The sequence below is a fragment of the Manis pentadactyla genome, chromosome 6 (assembly GCF_030020395.1).
Source record: "Manis pentadactyla isolate mManPen7 chromosome 6, mManPen7.hap1, whole genome shotgun sequence".
Taxonomy (NCBI): domain Eukaryota; kingdom Metazoa; phylum Chordata; class Mammalia; order Pholidota; family Manidae; genus Manis; species Manis pentadactyla.
The window spans coordinates 49,333,411-49,350,405 of NC_080024.1; the positions used below are offsets into that span (position 1 = coordinate 49,333,411).

Here is a 16,995-nt window from a genome sequence, read left to right on the forward strand (position 1 = left end):
TTGACAGCAGTCCTAATGAGCTGGGGATTCCGGGCCTGTAAGCCCCTGCCACTTCTGAAGCCTCTGCCAACCCCACCACCATACCCTGGGGTCCTGGACAGCATCCCCTCACCCTCAGGAGACTTTACCTTGACACCACAGTGAAAGTTGCTCTGCCATCCACCTTCATTAAAAAGGTGCCTCTCATCAGCAAAGTTCATTTGGGGAAATGAGAGAAAGGGTTCTATCTTTGCTCTTTTTTCTTCCTCTCTGTGACTGCTCGCAAAAGGGGAGAGGTTCCCAACTAGCTCTACAGTGGAATACAATTAGGAGGTGATTTTATCTGTTTACTATTTAAAAATCAATTCTTCCACAGAGCAGAGGGCCAGCAGGCTACAGGAGCTCCCTGCTAAGAGGGAGGATGCATGCTTTTGGATCTTAGCCACTTGATGTTCCTCCTCTGCAGAAACGTGATTTGTCATCAGTTAACAACCAGAAGCAGACAAAACAATCCCAGTGATTCCCAAACCAGGTAGACCTGCTCACACCACATGACCTCTCTATGCTTTACTTCAGGAGATGCTCCTGAGCATTAAACACTCAACCCCATAGTGTAATGTGGTTACAGTCAGAAACCAGGCTGACCAAAACGACACCTTAATTCCTGTATGTTCTGCCATCCATCCACTCCCTTCTCTCCCTGCCCTTCTTGCTACCCAGCTAATCTACAAACTCTTACCCGTTCACTACCTCCAAGCTCTTCTAACTCACAAAACCATGCTCTTTCAAAGCCCAGAGTCACCATCTTGTTTCTCTATCAAACGAAATCCATACCCTTTTAAGAAACTGAGATCAAATCTAGTGATCTCCACCAGGTTTTCCCTAACTAGTCCAGGCCACGACACTGACCTATCCTTTCTTTTGATCCCTGTGGTATTTTGTAGTTGATACAGTATGACAAAAATGTTCTACTGTAGAAAGTTCTTAATCTGCCAACACAGGGAAGAGTTATGCAAGGTGAGTGGGTACCCTGCTCTCTGACTTTAACCTCTCTGCTCTATAACAGCCATTACAATTATTTCAAAAGTGTTATTATCTTATTCCATGCAAGGTACAAAACTAAATGTAAGGAAAACAAATTACAGATATTTCATCTTGCTTATATGCTTGCATGGAAGTTCACACCAATTCATAATTGCTTACAGTGCACCTCCCAAGTTTACCCATTTCCCCACATATGTTCATTTGCATGTCAGGTTATTTCTCTCAGCTCCATTTAGTCTTTGAAGACAGAAATCCACTATGTTTTGATCCCAAGCCTCCCCATCTAGGTCTTCACTAAAATTGTATTCTTCAGAAAAAGTTCTGAGGGCATCCCTATACACTAATAACAGAATCGTTCAGAAATGACTGCCTCTTTCCTAGCCCATACTCAAGAAAGCCTAGTATATCATCCTTCTGACCATATCACTGTGTGGCAAAAAGTTGGTGCTCCCATTTCTCAGTTATAAAGTCAAAAACTGTTCTAATATATTAGTGTGCTCACATGTGATTTTGACAACTCTGTCTTGGACCAGAGTGAAATGACTTTCAATTCACATATATTTATGATATAGAATGTAAGAGGGTTTTTTGTTATGATCACACAACTTAATCCTTGATTATGAAGTGTCATATATTCCTCTGGTTATTCCATCTACATATGTCTTGTCTGAAGAGTACTCCAAGGCAGAGAACAGGTTTTTCACTTCTTTTCCATCTCTCTGATCATCTTGGCAATTTGATTCCATTTTAACATGTAAACTATATATAGTATGCTGTCAGGTTTAAAGAACACTAGAAGGGAAAAGTTTAACTTAAACTAGGAGTTGACAAATTTAGTAAAGTGCTAGAAAGTTAGTATTTTAAGCTTTGCAGTCCATATAGCTTCTGAAACTATTAACTCGGCCATCGTAGCATGGAAATATTCATAAATAATACATACTCATAAATGAGTATGGCTGTGTTCCAATAAAACTTTATTTACAAAAACGGGGGCACACTGGATGAGGCCTACAGGCCATAGTTCACTGACCTTGAACTTAAAGTATGAAAACATCAGAAGAAATAAATGATATACGACCACTCCACCAGTCACTACTCGAATTCAAACTCCACAAGTTTTTGATAGCTCATTAAACTGAAATCAAGGGAGGTAATATATGCACACCTCAATGAAGATCTCTGTGAAATCAAGTGGTACATTTGTACCTAGAAAGGGCTCACTTCCAAGATTTTTGTGCTCTCTTACATCCTACCTCATTCCTGAATATTTTCTTCCAGAAATAATCTTAGCCAAGTTTAAAAAGATCATTATATACTATTATTGAGACCTTCCATTTGTTTTTATGTTTCATCTGAGTTGAAATAAATCAATTCCTAAATAAATGTCTATTTATTAAGATGAGAATTTGAATCTTTGGCTGACCCACTGGTTTCTGACAATTAAAAGTCATTGCTCAAGAATCCATATCCATGAATCCTTTCCTCCTTCTCTTCCTCCTGGTTAGTTCTCAAATGCTTATATTAAAAATAAATTAATGAAAAATTATCATTCTTTTTCATTGTTAATTTCAAAATGGAAATTCTATAAAGCAAGATGAACTGGCACACCAAAAATTTACACAGTCAAAACAACAGCAAAAATATCCTATATAATAAAAATTAAGACAACATACCCAAATTAAAAAGTTTAACTTTCTGCCTAAAATAATGTAGTATGATTCATATTCTCTATATTCCTATGATTCATAACCCTCATAAAACTACAATATTAAATAAAACTGAATAACCACTGGAAGAGTAAAACAAATCTGATTTGAATAGTCAGTTGATTCACTCTACTGGACATCTGATTTCCATTAGAAAACATAATGCGAAAAAACATACACAAATATTAAGAGGAAGGAAACCTGACTACATAAAAGGACTTATCACTTAATTTCTGTTATTTGGGGCTGAAAGTAAATATTATAATCAAGATGTAAAACTAAGATTTTTCTATACCTAGCATTAATCCTGAAAATGATATGGTATAAATTACTATACAGGTAAATCATTATCTTCTAAAGATTAAGGGTCATGGAGACTACTCACTACATTTTTTCAAATAGGAAGTTAGTAGAGGTGGAAAATTAGTCTTCCTCCTCCCAAAATTTCTATCTCCCACAGAAATTAAGCTTTCTGCTAACACTTAGGTTGCACGCTACCTATTTCTAACACCTTACAGAGCTTTCAGAAAATGAAACTAAAATTAGAAATTAATTGACCTTTGAAGTAGGAAACAAAGTTACGCTTAATATGATTCCAGTTTCAAACAAAAAAAATGTGCCCTTCCCACACCAAATATAAGCTAATAGTAGTTATTTCCAGGAAGTTAGAGCAGTTTTTACCTCCTTTCCCTTTTTCTCTGTTTTTCAAATTTTCTACCATGATAATGCCTTGCTTTTAAAAATCAAAAGAAAATAATAATGTAAAATCTACAAAAGGTTTCACAATTTATCATTTTCATACCTGATGGTTTAGGTGTAGTGTATATATATATACATATGTATGTCACATCATTATGGTGCTATAACACATATATGGAAAATGAGTCCCAATATACAAAAATGATCCCTTTATAAGTTAATATACACTTGAGTTTCACAGGATTCCTCCTGAGTTGAGAGCAAATTTTTTATACAGTTTAATTACAGTGTGGAAGTAACACCAGTTAGGAAATCACGCAACATGCCATCTGCCATCTCATTAAAGTAGTGTGCTTTTTTAAGGACATTTAAAATATGCTTCAAAGAAATTACTAGAGGAACTACTGTGAATGGAAGGCAGATTTCAGCAACACTGCTGGAAACCTATGGCTGAGTCCAACAAGAGTATAGTTGATTATGTGGATGGGCAAAATATATCCACAACTGGAACATAGATAGCTTTTTACTTCATATTTAGGAAGTCTCACCAAAGTGAGATAATGCTCATTAGATTTGCACTTTACATACACTCAGCCTAAACTGTATTTATTTTTTTAATATGGAACACTTCACGACTTTTCATGTCATCCTTGTGCAGGGGCCATGCTAATCTCCGTATCATTCCAATTTTTAGCATATGTGCTGCCAAAGCAAGCACCTAAACTGTATTTTTAAGTAAATAATACCCCAGTATATTTTGAATAAGTGCCATGTAATTTTGCCCACATATTTTTTTCTTCAAAAAAAAGGAATATTAGAACAAGAATTAAATCCACTTGTAACAAGCCACTACATCCAAGTACTGACACACAATGCCTAGGCCTTGCTGTCTCAAGGTCCTGCTCCAGGTCTGAGATCTCCATTTACTCCTCCGAGGCTACCACCCCTTACTCTGTCACTTCCCCCCACCACACCCTCCAAACTTCTTCAAACTGTCCTCTGGCCAATCGTCCCTCTTGCTGGCACACTAGATCTCTCATGCTCCTCCCTCCCTGGAAACATTGTTCTAGACTCCTTCACCTTCGCCACTGCCATGAAACCTCCACTTAATGCTGGGAGTCCTCCTCAGCTCCTGGCTCTCTGCTGTCGTCCTGCCTGAGAAAGATACAAACTCATACAATCTCGCCCTTGATGGCTTGTTGCCATCTCATTTAGGTTAGACCTGTTGATCTCTGCACAGACGCCTCTTTCACACACATCCTCACGATAGCTGCTCCAAACTTAATCCCGCCAAAGGCTCCCCTCCACTTCTCCCTCTCACCAGCCCAGCTGCTGATACCTGCTTCACCTACCCTGTGGAAACAGACATACCCAAGTACATTGGCTTCCACTTTCTATTTCCACAAGTCCTGTGACATCATCCTTGCCTCTAACTTAGAAAAACATCTGAACCCTCCCTAAAAGTAAAGTCTTTCTCCAACACCACTTAGAGCCTCTACTTTTGCTGTGTGTTTTGACCTTTCCACTAACTTCTTCCCTTTTGGCTTTCAATCTTTTCAGAACTACCTCTTGCTAATTCTACAACTCCTGTAAGAATCAGCCCTTCTCAATTCTCAATGTTTCCATGAATGATCTTTTCTACACCTTCGTCTTCTACTCCTTCCTTTTACCTATTACTACCCTACCCTCTTCTCAGAGCTGGGTAGCTGATATATGGCTCTCAAGTCTGTAGAAACTCCTTTCCTGGAAATCATTGGTGTCCTACTCGCACCAGATTTACTTCTCAACTCAGTCTCATCTTCCTTGACCTCTTTAGAGCACTGGGTACTGATAATGACCTCATTCGTCCCTGCGACATGCATTTATTGATGCCCCATTATGTGCCCTGTGCTTTGATAGCACTGCACCCTGTTTAATATTCTAACCCTGTGTAATCTCCTTTCTCTGCCTCCATGTTTATACTATTGCCTCTTTCTCTCAATTCATAACTGGAGGCATTGTTTAATGCTTTCCTTTCTGCACATGTCTACGGTCAGATAGGCATGCTACAGACTCACCTGAATTCAAATGCTGTATTTCCAACTGCTAACAGAATATTTCCATTTGGATGTCCCATCATCACCTAAAACTCAACAAGCCTTCAAAGAGAATGCATCTTTATCATCATTTGCCTTTCCCCAAAGACATATAGCTATCCCACTTATCTTCCTGTTTAGAAACTTTGAAGTTATGTAGCTTCATCTTTCCTTCCCTGAATCTGGCCTGAATCCTTTTGCTTCTCTAAGACGTCTGCCTCTCTCTTATTCCCCTTGCCATAGTCCTTTTCCCCTTGCCAGAACCTCTTCACTTCAGGCCTATTTGCTATGACACCCACCTCAACTTTCACCCCCTTCCAATTCACCTTGCACACTATCACAATTTAATTGCACTAAACTAATGTCAAAACACTGTAAATGGCTTTAAAAGCCATGACATAGAGTGTTTTACATAAACATAGGTTATTTTTCTCACATCAGAGTAGACAGCTATTGGTATGGGAACAGCACTTGGCAGTCTTGGAGACAATACCTCTTAGCCTTTTCCTAATGGTAGCAGACTCAGTGTATAACTCTAGACTTTGTATCTTCATTCAAGGGAGGGAAGAGGGAAAAGGAGCTCCAACGTTTTATCAAGAGAATAAACATTTCCAAAAATGCCACAAGCATTCTGAAGGTTGGCCAGAATGGGGTCACAGAGCTCTCCTACCTGCAAAGGATGCTGGGAAGGTAGGGAATAGAATTGTCATGAGTGGATTAGACCAATCATGATCCACCTCTTAGGGGTAGGACCAAAACTGAGGTTCACCTAGCAAGGAAGAAGGGGATACACCCAACTTTATTTTTTTATGCCTACTGTATACATACTAAGTTTGCCCTTGGGTCAGCCTGGTCTCTTCTTTCATTTTCCAAACATATGCCATGCTTCACCGTTTTACCTTTGCTCTCTTTAGAGAATGTCTTTCTTCCAGTTCTCTCTTCCTGCCAAATTCTATTCAACCTTTGTGGCTCTGCTCACATCCCATCTGCTCCATGACAAAGGCTAGCTCACAGTGATTTCTTCCTTGAATGACTACATTTTTCATTCATTCACTCATTCATCTATATTCTGTATTTGCTTACATGTGGCTCCTATAGTGAATACTGCATAGTTGAACATTTAACTGTTCTTTGTTTCCTCTGACTTGATTTCATTTGTCTGAAAATACTGCACCTACATGAAGACATGAGCTGTGCCTCAAATTTCTTTTGTATGCTCCAGTTCCTTGCACTAAACGCATGATATGTACTTTCTAAATTACTGACTGACTGAAAAATTCTGTAATTGCCTAAAAAGAACTTGAATTACTGAATGTAGAAAAAAACACTGTGGTTAGAACTTTGAAAACTACACTGTCTACTTATTTCAATCAAAATATACTCCAAAAGACAAGAAAATGACAATGATTATATTTGCACTTCAGTGGTGAAGGTAGCAAAATACAATCCATTTCCTTTGAGAAAGCTAAAAAGACCAGCAGGGCTAAGTAAAATTCAAAAATGTCAAGTAGAGAAGTTTTCAGACATTTCAAATCTGAGGGTTAGTTTCCTAAGCCATCCCCTACAACATTAGGTAGAAAAACGGCAAGTGATTTATTTTAGAGAGATACTGATCTATATGGGGATTAAGAGATCTCCTCCTAACACTGTGTTAGCCACAGAGCAGCTCTAGAAGTGCACCTAAGATTTCAAAGCAGGCGTTAACTTATGCAAGAGAAACAATTTCCACAACCCCCTACAGACCAGGTCTTTATAGAGACCTTATAATTTGCTTGTTGCCTTTTCCTTGTCCTTGTTACTGAATAGACACCTTTCAGTGTTATCTCCCACTAGAAATCCTGCAGCTTCACCACTCACTCATCATGGAGACTGCAGAAGAGAAAGCTGTACAATGTTTGCGTCCTTCCTCTTGGGCTTGAATGAAGACTGCCCTTCAGAAGTTGGAAAGAAAAAGCAGTTCACAGCAAGGTTCATAAACCACCTCACATCCTTGCCAGAAGCTGAAACTCAACCCTCAGGAGCAGCAGTCTGGACACACTTCACCATTGCTGGGCATGAGGCTTCTTTCTACATCTCCTCTGTCTCCACCAGGATGAGGAAGACACAACCACAGACCTTGGGCAAAGCTAAAAAGAGGCGTCCTTTCCCTGCCCTCATTGCTCTCAACACCATGGTATAATATTACAGTGGTTGCTTCTCAAAGACAACAAAAGCTGAAAATATTATCTCCTTTGAAATAATCACTGAAAGGGAACACCATGCTGATTGCTCAAAATATGAAGCCCAAAAGTCAATTTTTCAAATGAGTTAATGCTCACTTCAGAAAAATCCTGTCCCACTTAACCTGTATTTTCCCCTAGATTCCTCAACTAGCCTTCTGTGTTGGGGACATCGGCATGTTTGTGACTTCTTTACACATGAGATTCAAAAAAGTGAAATCTCAACTGAAAGAAATATTACTCTTGCATTTGGGTACTGAGTACTATTTAGGATACAACTTATCACCCTATTTAGGTGGCAATGTCTCTATCTGATTCCTCTCCCTACCCCAATCTCAAAGTCACCCCATGGTTTTCATGTAAATCAAAAGATATATTTGCCAATTCTAGCAAATAATATAGATTCTCCACCTAAATTTTATTTTATATACTACTATACATTTTCTAAAAACAGCAACTAAAGAAGGAATATTGAGCAAACTTTCAGAAAATTTTCTTTTTTTTTAACTGATGTATAGCTGATATATATTCTTACATTAGTTTCAAGTATACAACACAGTGGTTTACCAGTTACCCATATTATTAAATCCTCAGCCCAACTAGTGCAGTTGCTATCTGTCAACATAGAAAGATGTTCTCATTTCTTTTAAAAGCTCTAGTTCTTAGCAGTTATCTGACCCATAGATGTTTACTGAATGAGTGAAAGAGTGGTGCGAATGCATATTTAAAATGTTTACTCTTCCTAACAGGATAAAATTACCCCAAATTTATGAAAGTGCTACCATTGTGAGTCTACCAATTGACCCTATGGAAGCAAAAAATATAATCAGGTAACCATGAAAAAATGAGCAAAAGCATGAAAACTCCCCAAGAAGGAGGTTCAAGAGCTCAATTCCAAAGCACAAAAATGAAAGTCATCCCTCCTTCATGGGACTAAAAAAAAGAAACAGTCCATGTAGGTACACAAAGAAACAAGAAAAAATTCCTTTGGCTACATAACAAACAAATTCCGAGAAGTAATAATGTATTAGTTCCACAAAAGGTTAGTAGAAAGCTATGTCACTAACTACAGAAATATGATTTCAACATACTATCAGGAAGGCTCCTAAAAAGTCTATAGGCATTGATAGCAGATAACCCAAGCTGCTTAGCATAGAGTTTGAGCAGACAGATCATTAGAGTTTAGACTAGGATTTCCATGTTGAACCTGAAACAACTACATGCAGATTTCAAAAACACTCATGCCAAATCCTGCTCCTCTGCAGAGTGAGGAGCTCCCACTACACCTCTGTTCAGTTCTACCTCCACCTTCAGCCCCACTACATCCGATGTGGTTACCCTCCCCAAAATACATACAAAGAATCTGTCAAAATGAAGCACACAGGGTTTGTTTTAAAGCATTCATTCAATTACCATCCTAGTTGGCAGGCTTCTAATGTTTCAAAAGCAATATTGCACTGGGTGGAAATATCCTTTTCATACTCAACATTAACATTCATTAACACAGGTTAATGCAATTTGACAAATTACTATCTTGTGGCTCTGTTTCTGGTATTTGTAGGAGAAAAAAAAACATAAGATGAAAAATTGAATTCCAAATTTATCTGAGTCCCCCTGCTTTTTTTTCTTTATTGAAAAGATCAGGCAATATTTTCTCCATTTGTTCCATTTTGTTCATAACAAAAGCATTTTCTTGCCTCACCACTTTCATGAACTACAGATCTCTGTACAAACACAGTCTCAATTAAACCTTAAAATGATTGCTGTGGTATGCATTTTAAAAGAAAAAATGTGTCCACAATAGAATAATTACTTTGTTTACATTAGCACATGTGAGTATACATCCTAAAACTTCTTAAATAGCATCATAACCTTAACCTTGAATTACAGGCTGCTATGGCACTGAACCTAAAAGAACCCACATAGAAATCAATGACTATTCATTATACATTCTTTCAAGAACTTTTACTACAAAATAATATTGAAAAAATACACTAGTAATAAATAATATTTGTTTCCAGCCTCAAAACCAAAAACAGAGGACTGGACTCGCAAGGATGCATATATACATATGTATGGACCACTCCCAGAAAGAAATCAAAAACTTAATACTCATTTTTTAACAGAATTATGGTCACTAAGCAAACCCATGAACTTAAAATGAAGCCAAAAACTGAAGGCAGCAAGTCAGGGTGGCAAACGTTCTACACAACGGAGACTGGCTTGAAAGACTCTGACAAAACCTGTGTTGAATATTTTAAAACATACCACAGAGCAGATATACACTTTCCTTTGTGCAATCTCCTTTTTTAATTCTCTTCCTAGAACACAAGTCCTTTTTCCTGATACCCACTGGGCCTATAATTAGTTACTTAATCAAAAAATTCAGTAAAAGCAGGAAATAATAGAAATTGGTCTATGTACCTTAGATATTTTATTTAAATGTAAGGCTTTGAGTATGGCTCCACTAAGTTGAGTGCTGCAAAACAATCTACATAGAAAATCCTTTTTTATTACTTTCTCCCAAATCTTTGATAGTTGCCCTGCTCTCACCTAATTTAACACTTTTGGCAATTCTCCTTTACTGTGTCTTTCCAAAGCACTTCATTTATTTTTCAAGGAAACAATAACTCTTTATATTTATACTCACAAGTCACAGGATTATGTAATATTTAATTAAGTTATGTAATTGTAATTGCAAGTACAAATGGAATAAACAGGTTTTGGAAAAACTCAGTTGACTCTTTGTAAGCATACAGCTCAAGTGATAGGGGAGCATATTAGAGAGGAGATTGTTAATCACAAGTTTTAGGAAGGGAGTGCTGAGTATCAGTTAAGTGGACATTGATTAAGAAAGTTTCTTCTATCATCTTTAAAGCAGTGTTTTCTAAAGGAAAATTCAAGAGTGCAATGAATAAAAGGACTCTGCTCAACTAAGTTTGGAAAATATGGGGGTTTGGTCAAACAAAGCTAAGTAGTTTCCTTTATTGCAGGACAATGACCTCTAAATAGTTAATATGCATTTTAATTCCCAACTTGGCACTATAGAATACTGTTTTCCCAACACATTTAATCAATGACTTTGTTTTCAATATGAACCTCTTGGGACTGGGATCCCTAGGTACATCCTGGTGCTTAGACCATTTCCTCCTCCCCAAATTCCATTACAACTTGTGTAATTTACTTTTTTAAACTACAGCATGGACAGTGTGATGCTGTGTGCATGCTAGTTAGTTTGAACTCTGGGGACAGTAGGTTGTCTTAAACAAGGTTCCATATTCAGTATCTTCTCAGGAGGGTAACACTCCAGAACCACTATAAGTGCTTCTATTATCCATACTTTCATTAATAGCATAAGCACTTCTATTTTCCATATAAACACCCAAGACTGTGGGTATGAATATAAAGAATGCTAGCAATGTATTTTAATTAGTGAAGTTAGTGGCTTATTAACTGATATGAAGAATCTAAAAATGGTCTCTTACAAGTAAAATTAAAGATAAGTGGAGTAGCAAAAATATTCTGGAGTCACTCACTCTAATGTGAACAGAATATAAGGATCTAGAGAAGCTCTACCCATAGAGATGGACCTGAGGTTTGATCTCTAAATGGCCTTGTATCTACCTGTTAGTTTAAAAAGATTTGTTGCTGATAGTTGTGATAAGGGAAACAGAATTCAGCCTCTGAATGTTGCCCTGTCTTCCTTGAAGGAACCTGTACGCAAGGCAGTGGAACCTGGGCTTCCTACCAAATCATGAAACGAGCTGCATAAACTTGTTTCTTGCTTGCTTACTAGTAAGTGCTTACTTATTAAATGTTTCTGTACATAGCAGTATTTAGTCTGAGATTTGCTTGCATTATAATATTGTAACAAAGCTTTGGGTAGTAGATAATACTCATTCAGCTCAAATCTCTTCTGAATTAGGAACCAAGGTGGGGAGGGGAAGCAAACAGCAAAAGAAACAAAACAAAACAAAAACCTAAAGGCTGTGCATGGCCATCAGCTTGGGACAATCTCAATACCTTTCTCCAGTGCAGAAGAAGAAATTATCTACCAATCTATCCTGTGATGTAGGAGGAAGCCCAAAAGTCTTATTTGACCCCAATAGATTCCCTTTCATCTGCTTCCCTTTTACCTATCTGGATTTTACCAACAGCACATTTGAAAATGTACCATTAGCTGACAGGGAAAGATGCTTCCAGGTATCTTTGTCTAGCTCTCATCTTGATATTGACTGATATAAGCCAAATGTTTACTTGGAAAGCCTGAAGAATCTGAACAGATGGTAAAGACATTAATCAAATAGTGGGAAAGAAAGATATTTCTAGGTCTTAGCTACTCAGGCAAATGGCAGGATGGGCAGAGGGTAGGCCAGCTTAAGAGCAGATTTACTGTAAGTGTGAGTGCTGAAAGCTGTGGACTGAATGATTGAATGGGGAAGGGGAAGGGAAAGCAAATCTAACATTATTAATAAAGTGTGAAGCATCCATGGATGATTCTTGCCTCAAACAGCCATTACTATGGTCACTGACAAATGGTGATTTTCATTCAATCATTCTTTCTATGTCTATTTGTTGGAATTCTACTGTAAAAAATAACTTTGCTTGCTTGCTTGCTTGCTTACTTTGAGAATGGACTCATAGATTCTTATTCTATTCATTATTACCAATTATTTTATCATCAATGGGACTTAGCCCTTCAAGCTGGCTCCTGTGTACCTCTGATATATCTCCACCCTTTCTTTGCTCACATCTCCATTCTTTGCTCACTTCCTTACTTTCTGGAAAAACAAGCTGTTTCAGGTTCATCTAGTTCTTTTCCTGTCCCAGTTAAGGAAGAAGGTTTGGCTGATTTTATTGGAAAATGGTATTTAGAAAACAAGGTAGGACACTAGCTGTGTTCATTGTTACTGAGTTTACTGAGTTATCATTGCTTGTTTTTCCTCTCAGAGGATAGACCTAGGAGGATGGATAGATGATAGACACCTGTATCTATATAAATACAGAAAATGTGAGTTCATATTGCTATCTCTAATCTGAATCCAATACCACATGGGTTCATCATAGGCTTCTACCTTTCCATATCTGCAATTCCTTTCTCCAACAATGAGAAACTGATCCTCATTGTCCATAATAGATGCATTTATTTTCATAATCTCAAAGTATCTCCCCACAAGATAGTTATTGATTACAATAGGAGAAAAAAATTTTACAGTGCAGAAATGTGACAGACACTTAACTAAGTAGCCACAATTAATGGCATAAGTAGATATCATGTATCCTGACATGGCACATTAAAAAGGGCATAACATCATTTCTGTGGTAGTCCTGCCTAAATCTAATTATTAGGAAACATCAGACAAACCCAAAATAACTGGCCTGTACTCTTCAAAAATGTCAAGGTCATGAAAAATGAAAAAATACTGAAGAGCAAAATCCAACTTGTGATCCTGAATTGATTTCCTAGACCAGAAGAATTGTTTTTTTTCCCCTTAGTTATAAAGGACAATACTGGGACAATCGGCAAAATTTGAATGAAGTCTGTAGGTTAGATAATAGTATTTTTAATGTTAATTTTCTGATTTGGATAATTGTATTGTGAGTTACATTAAAGTATGTCCTTGTTTTTAAAAATATACACTGATGTATAAAAGGACATTAAGTCTGTAACTTGCAAACATTTCAGAAAAGTACACACAGGGAGTGTTATGAGATGGGTGTAGGAGGAGAGTGGGTGCTACATGATTCTAATGCACAGTCAGACAGACAAAGAATATAAAGAAGAGGGCTGGGAACAGGATCATAGGAAATAGCTGCTTTCAGAGGTGCGGACTGGGACTCAACGGAAGAAGAGCAGTGTATCACGTAAAAGTAGAATCAGAAAAGTTAATGAAGGACAGTGTCAATAGTGTCAAATAGGAGGAGAGACAGGTGATTTCCAGTGTTGCACAAAGGTAAGCAAGACGAGGTTGGATAAAGAGTTATAAGTTTTGTCAGTTTGGGCATAAGGGTACTCATTCAACCACATGTATGTTGTAAACAATGTGAAGCATGGGTATGTATGATAAAAATACAGAAACTCAAATGCTATCCTCAAGGGGCTTATGTTGCACTGGCTCCTATGAGAAAACTGTATCTGTAAAATCTTTCACATTTGAGAACACCTAAGTATCTCCAAATCTCCGTCTTTTCCTCCTCTCATAAGGAGCATTCTTGAAGCCAGTTAGTCCCAGGCCCTCTATAGAGTCTCCTTCGTAAAGGAGCAATTCTTTGGAAATGTGGCTCTCCCTGCAGCAGGGAATGAAAGCCTTTCTGGGGAGAACGTGCATTCACCAAAGTCATTTCAGTTGACTGGTTGAATTAAGCTAAAGCCTTAAAACAATGCTTAAGCTGCTCATGGTATTTCTGTGCACTAAGTGCATCAAATAGTCTTCACTATTTTTCTGACTTCATTTTATCTTTGGGGTTCAGATTCTAGGTTTGTCGCCATCATTAAATTATCCTCCTGTTAGCAAGAATCCATTAGCAAGAATCAAATTTTACCTATCCTACAATAAAACACATTTTCAACCTGGCCAAGAAGCTGAGAGGAATGATGACACTGCTCTTTGCATGCTGCCTGGTGACCCTGCATTTATTTGATTTTGTAACGTGTTAAGATGCTTGGGCTAGGGACCCTGGAGTAACAAATCCCACCTCCCAGTTCTTGGCTTTCAAACAGATACACCAAAAAAAATTTCCAGTATCCTAACAGAGCAATGTGGGTCAAAAGAGGGGTTGGCCATTTTACCTTATTGTCCAGATAATAATAACTAAGATGATAACAAGCAACATATTACATTTTGCAAAGCTCTTTCAAGTACATTCTTATTTGATCTCACAACCTTACAGTGAACTGCATAAATAAAATTTCTAATCAAAAGCCACTGAAAAAGTGATTTCTATTTCCAGATTCCTTTATCACCATTTAACAGTCTGTGTTAAAGGAGTCTGACACACACTAGCTTAAGCTCCCAAACCAGGAAATCCACCCACCCATAAATTAGATTAGGAAATGCAATAATCTAAAGAAAAGGATGTTAATCAAGTAATAATGTGGTTTACCTGATGCTTAACAATTTTTTTTTTAATGTAATAATAAATTTATCTGGCTGTTTGGTTTCTTGAACATTTCTTTTGTGTTCCTGGAAGCCAAAGACAGACACAGTCTTACTTTATCTTTCTGGGGCAATCTCCTGCCACTGATGACACACAGAAACTTTAATTAAAATGACAATTCACATAGGGATTGGAAGGAGTTTGTTTTTTTTTAAATCTCGTTTACTTTGAGCTGGCTTTAGAAATGTTAATGCCAGTGTGTTTGCCCAGTACTGCAGTGCCTCAGAGAAAAATACCCAAATATTTAAAGACTGCATTCTTTTGGCTTTGGTTAAAAAAAAGAAAAGAAAAGAAAAGCAATTGATAGGTTTTCACAGTCTGTTAGCACACAGATTTGTTCTTAGAAAATGATTAGTTTTTTAGAAACATATGTGATAAAACTGTCAGAGACCACAAAGAAATTTTAGTTATTAACTTTTCTTTTGTCTCCAAGGAAAAGAATAAATATTTTATGTCTTTTTAAAGGCATGTGCAGAAATAAACTTCACTTCCACCGAATTTTACAGATTCATTTACATGCCTAAAGAATGAAAAACAACAGAAGTCTATAGGTGCCATCCGTACACAACAGTGCTAGAATTTGTGCTCTCATATTATCTTTGATATAATAATTATCATCAGTTTCTGAATGTCACTCAACATTTTGAGAGTTTGGTAGTAACAAGTTTAATAGTAATGAGTAAATATTCAGTAATTGGTAACACAAATAGTTTTTGAGGGCCCATGAAATGAAAAAAAAAAAACTCAAAGAGCTTCCAATTCAATAAGACAAAACAAAACATATATGATATAAATATAATATAAAACCATTAGTGGTATGTAAGTAGAAATAAAGAAAAAGTACTGCTGAATGGTTAACCCTCATAGTTAATAAATATAAAGCCTCACACCTTCCTTTCATGTTGCTGATATTCCTAAATAAAGTAGACATCATAATTTAAAAAACAACCAATTATAATACTGAAAATATTATTTTAAACCAAATACTGACATACTCAAAAGATTTTGATAACAGCACCCCAGGAGATGAGCCAATCCCAAAATCACTATATTTATTCATCATGCTAAAACAAAATTATATATTTAAAAATTCAGTAATGATGCAACCACAAAAAAGTAGAAAATATTTATTTAATACTGTATTATGAAAGTAACTAAGATATGATATATGGGATTTTGTTTAAACATATTTTAGGGCATCTTATTAAGAAACCGACATTTTACTTAGGTAACCAATTTTGAACCTTTGAATAAAACGAAAAATGAAGCAAAAGAGGAAATCTTTGGCAGACCCATGTGACCTGTGAACTCAGGAAGTCTATGTTCTCCATGACAACACTCACAACAAGTTCATGCCTCCTGGGTCAAAGTAGAGAAAACAATAGAAAACACTTTTTGTTAAGAATTCTGCCTCTGTGGTGCACTAACTGTAAACTTGTGTAAGTTGCTCCCCCAAACCCTCTAAGCTGCAGTGAGAGTAAGCGTGCACTTACCTACCTCATAGAGCAGTTAAGGAAATTAACTACAATAATTAATTAATGAATTAAAGCAGGTACACTGTGTCAGGCACAATAGTAAGTGCCCAATAAATGATATCTACTACTACTATTGTCATCATATTATTGCTAGCATTTTGCATTTGTACATATACATTCAATGATTACATCAATCCTATACAAAGAGAGGAAAGCTATTAAAAACCCCATCATTGCTTTCTCTGCTTCCTAAACTTCTTTCATCTTCCTTCTCCCAGTTTGAGAAAAGTCTTTTAGTTATTAGTAATTCTGGGATCCAAAACTTTGGAGGACAGAAGGAGAAGACAGCATTACCAACAGGCAGCGTTTGCCCCTCCCCAGCTTAGCAAAGGCAAGAGAGAATGGGACAGGGCTGGGAGAAAGATCGACCACTCCAGCTGGCTGCAGATGGCTTCTACAGCTTACACTTGGCAAAGGGTCCCCAAGTCTCCAGTCGGCGATTCCAGGCACAGCCCCCGGGCCACAAGGCATACCCCTCTATCATTTGCCCAAAATACTGCCTTTCCTGGGCTCTGGTTTTTCCTCACAGGCACAGTGGGAAAAAAAATACACAAAAATGCCTGCCATCAAAGCAATTTAA

The 16,995-nt window shown here is 37.2% G+C and overlaps 1 protein-coding gene and 1 non-coding gene across 3 annotated transcripts in view; both read right to left on the bottom strand.

Annotated features, from left to right (window-relative positions):
* The window catches only part of PLCL1 (phospholipase C like 1 (inactive)), a 331,823-nt gene that overhangs the window by 117,296 nt on the left and 197,532 nt on the right, over nucleotides 1–16,995 (bottom strand). The window lies entirely within an intron of this gene.
* LOC118920103 (U6 spliceosomal RNA) lies at nucleotides 4,042–4,146 on the bottom strand. Its single transcript, XR_005027763.1, has one exon. It is a non-coding gene; the product is annotated as a U6 spliceosomal RNA (small nuclear RNA).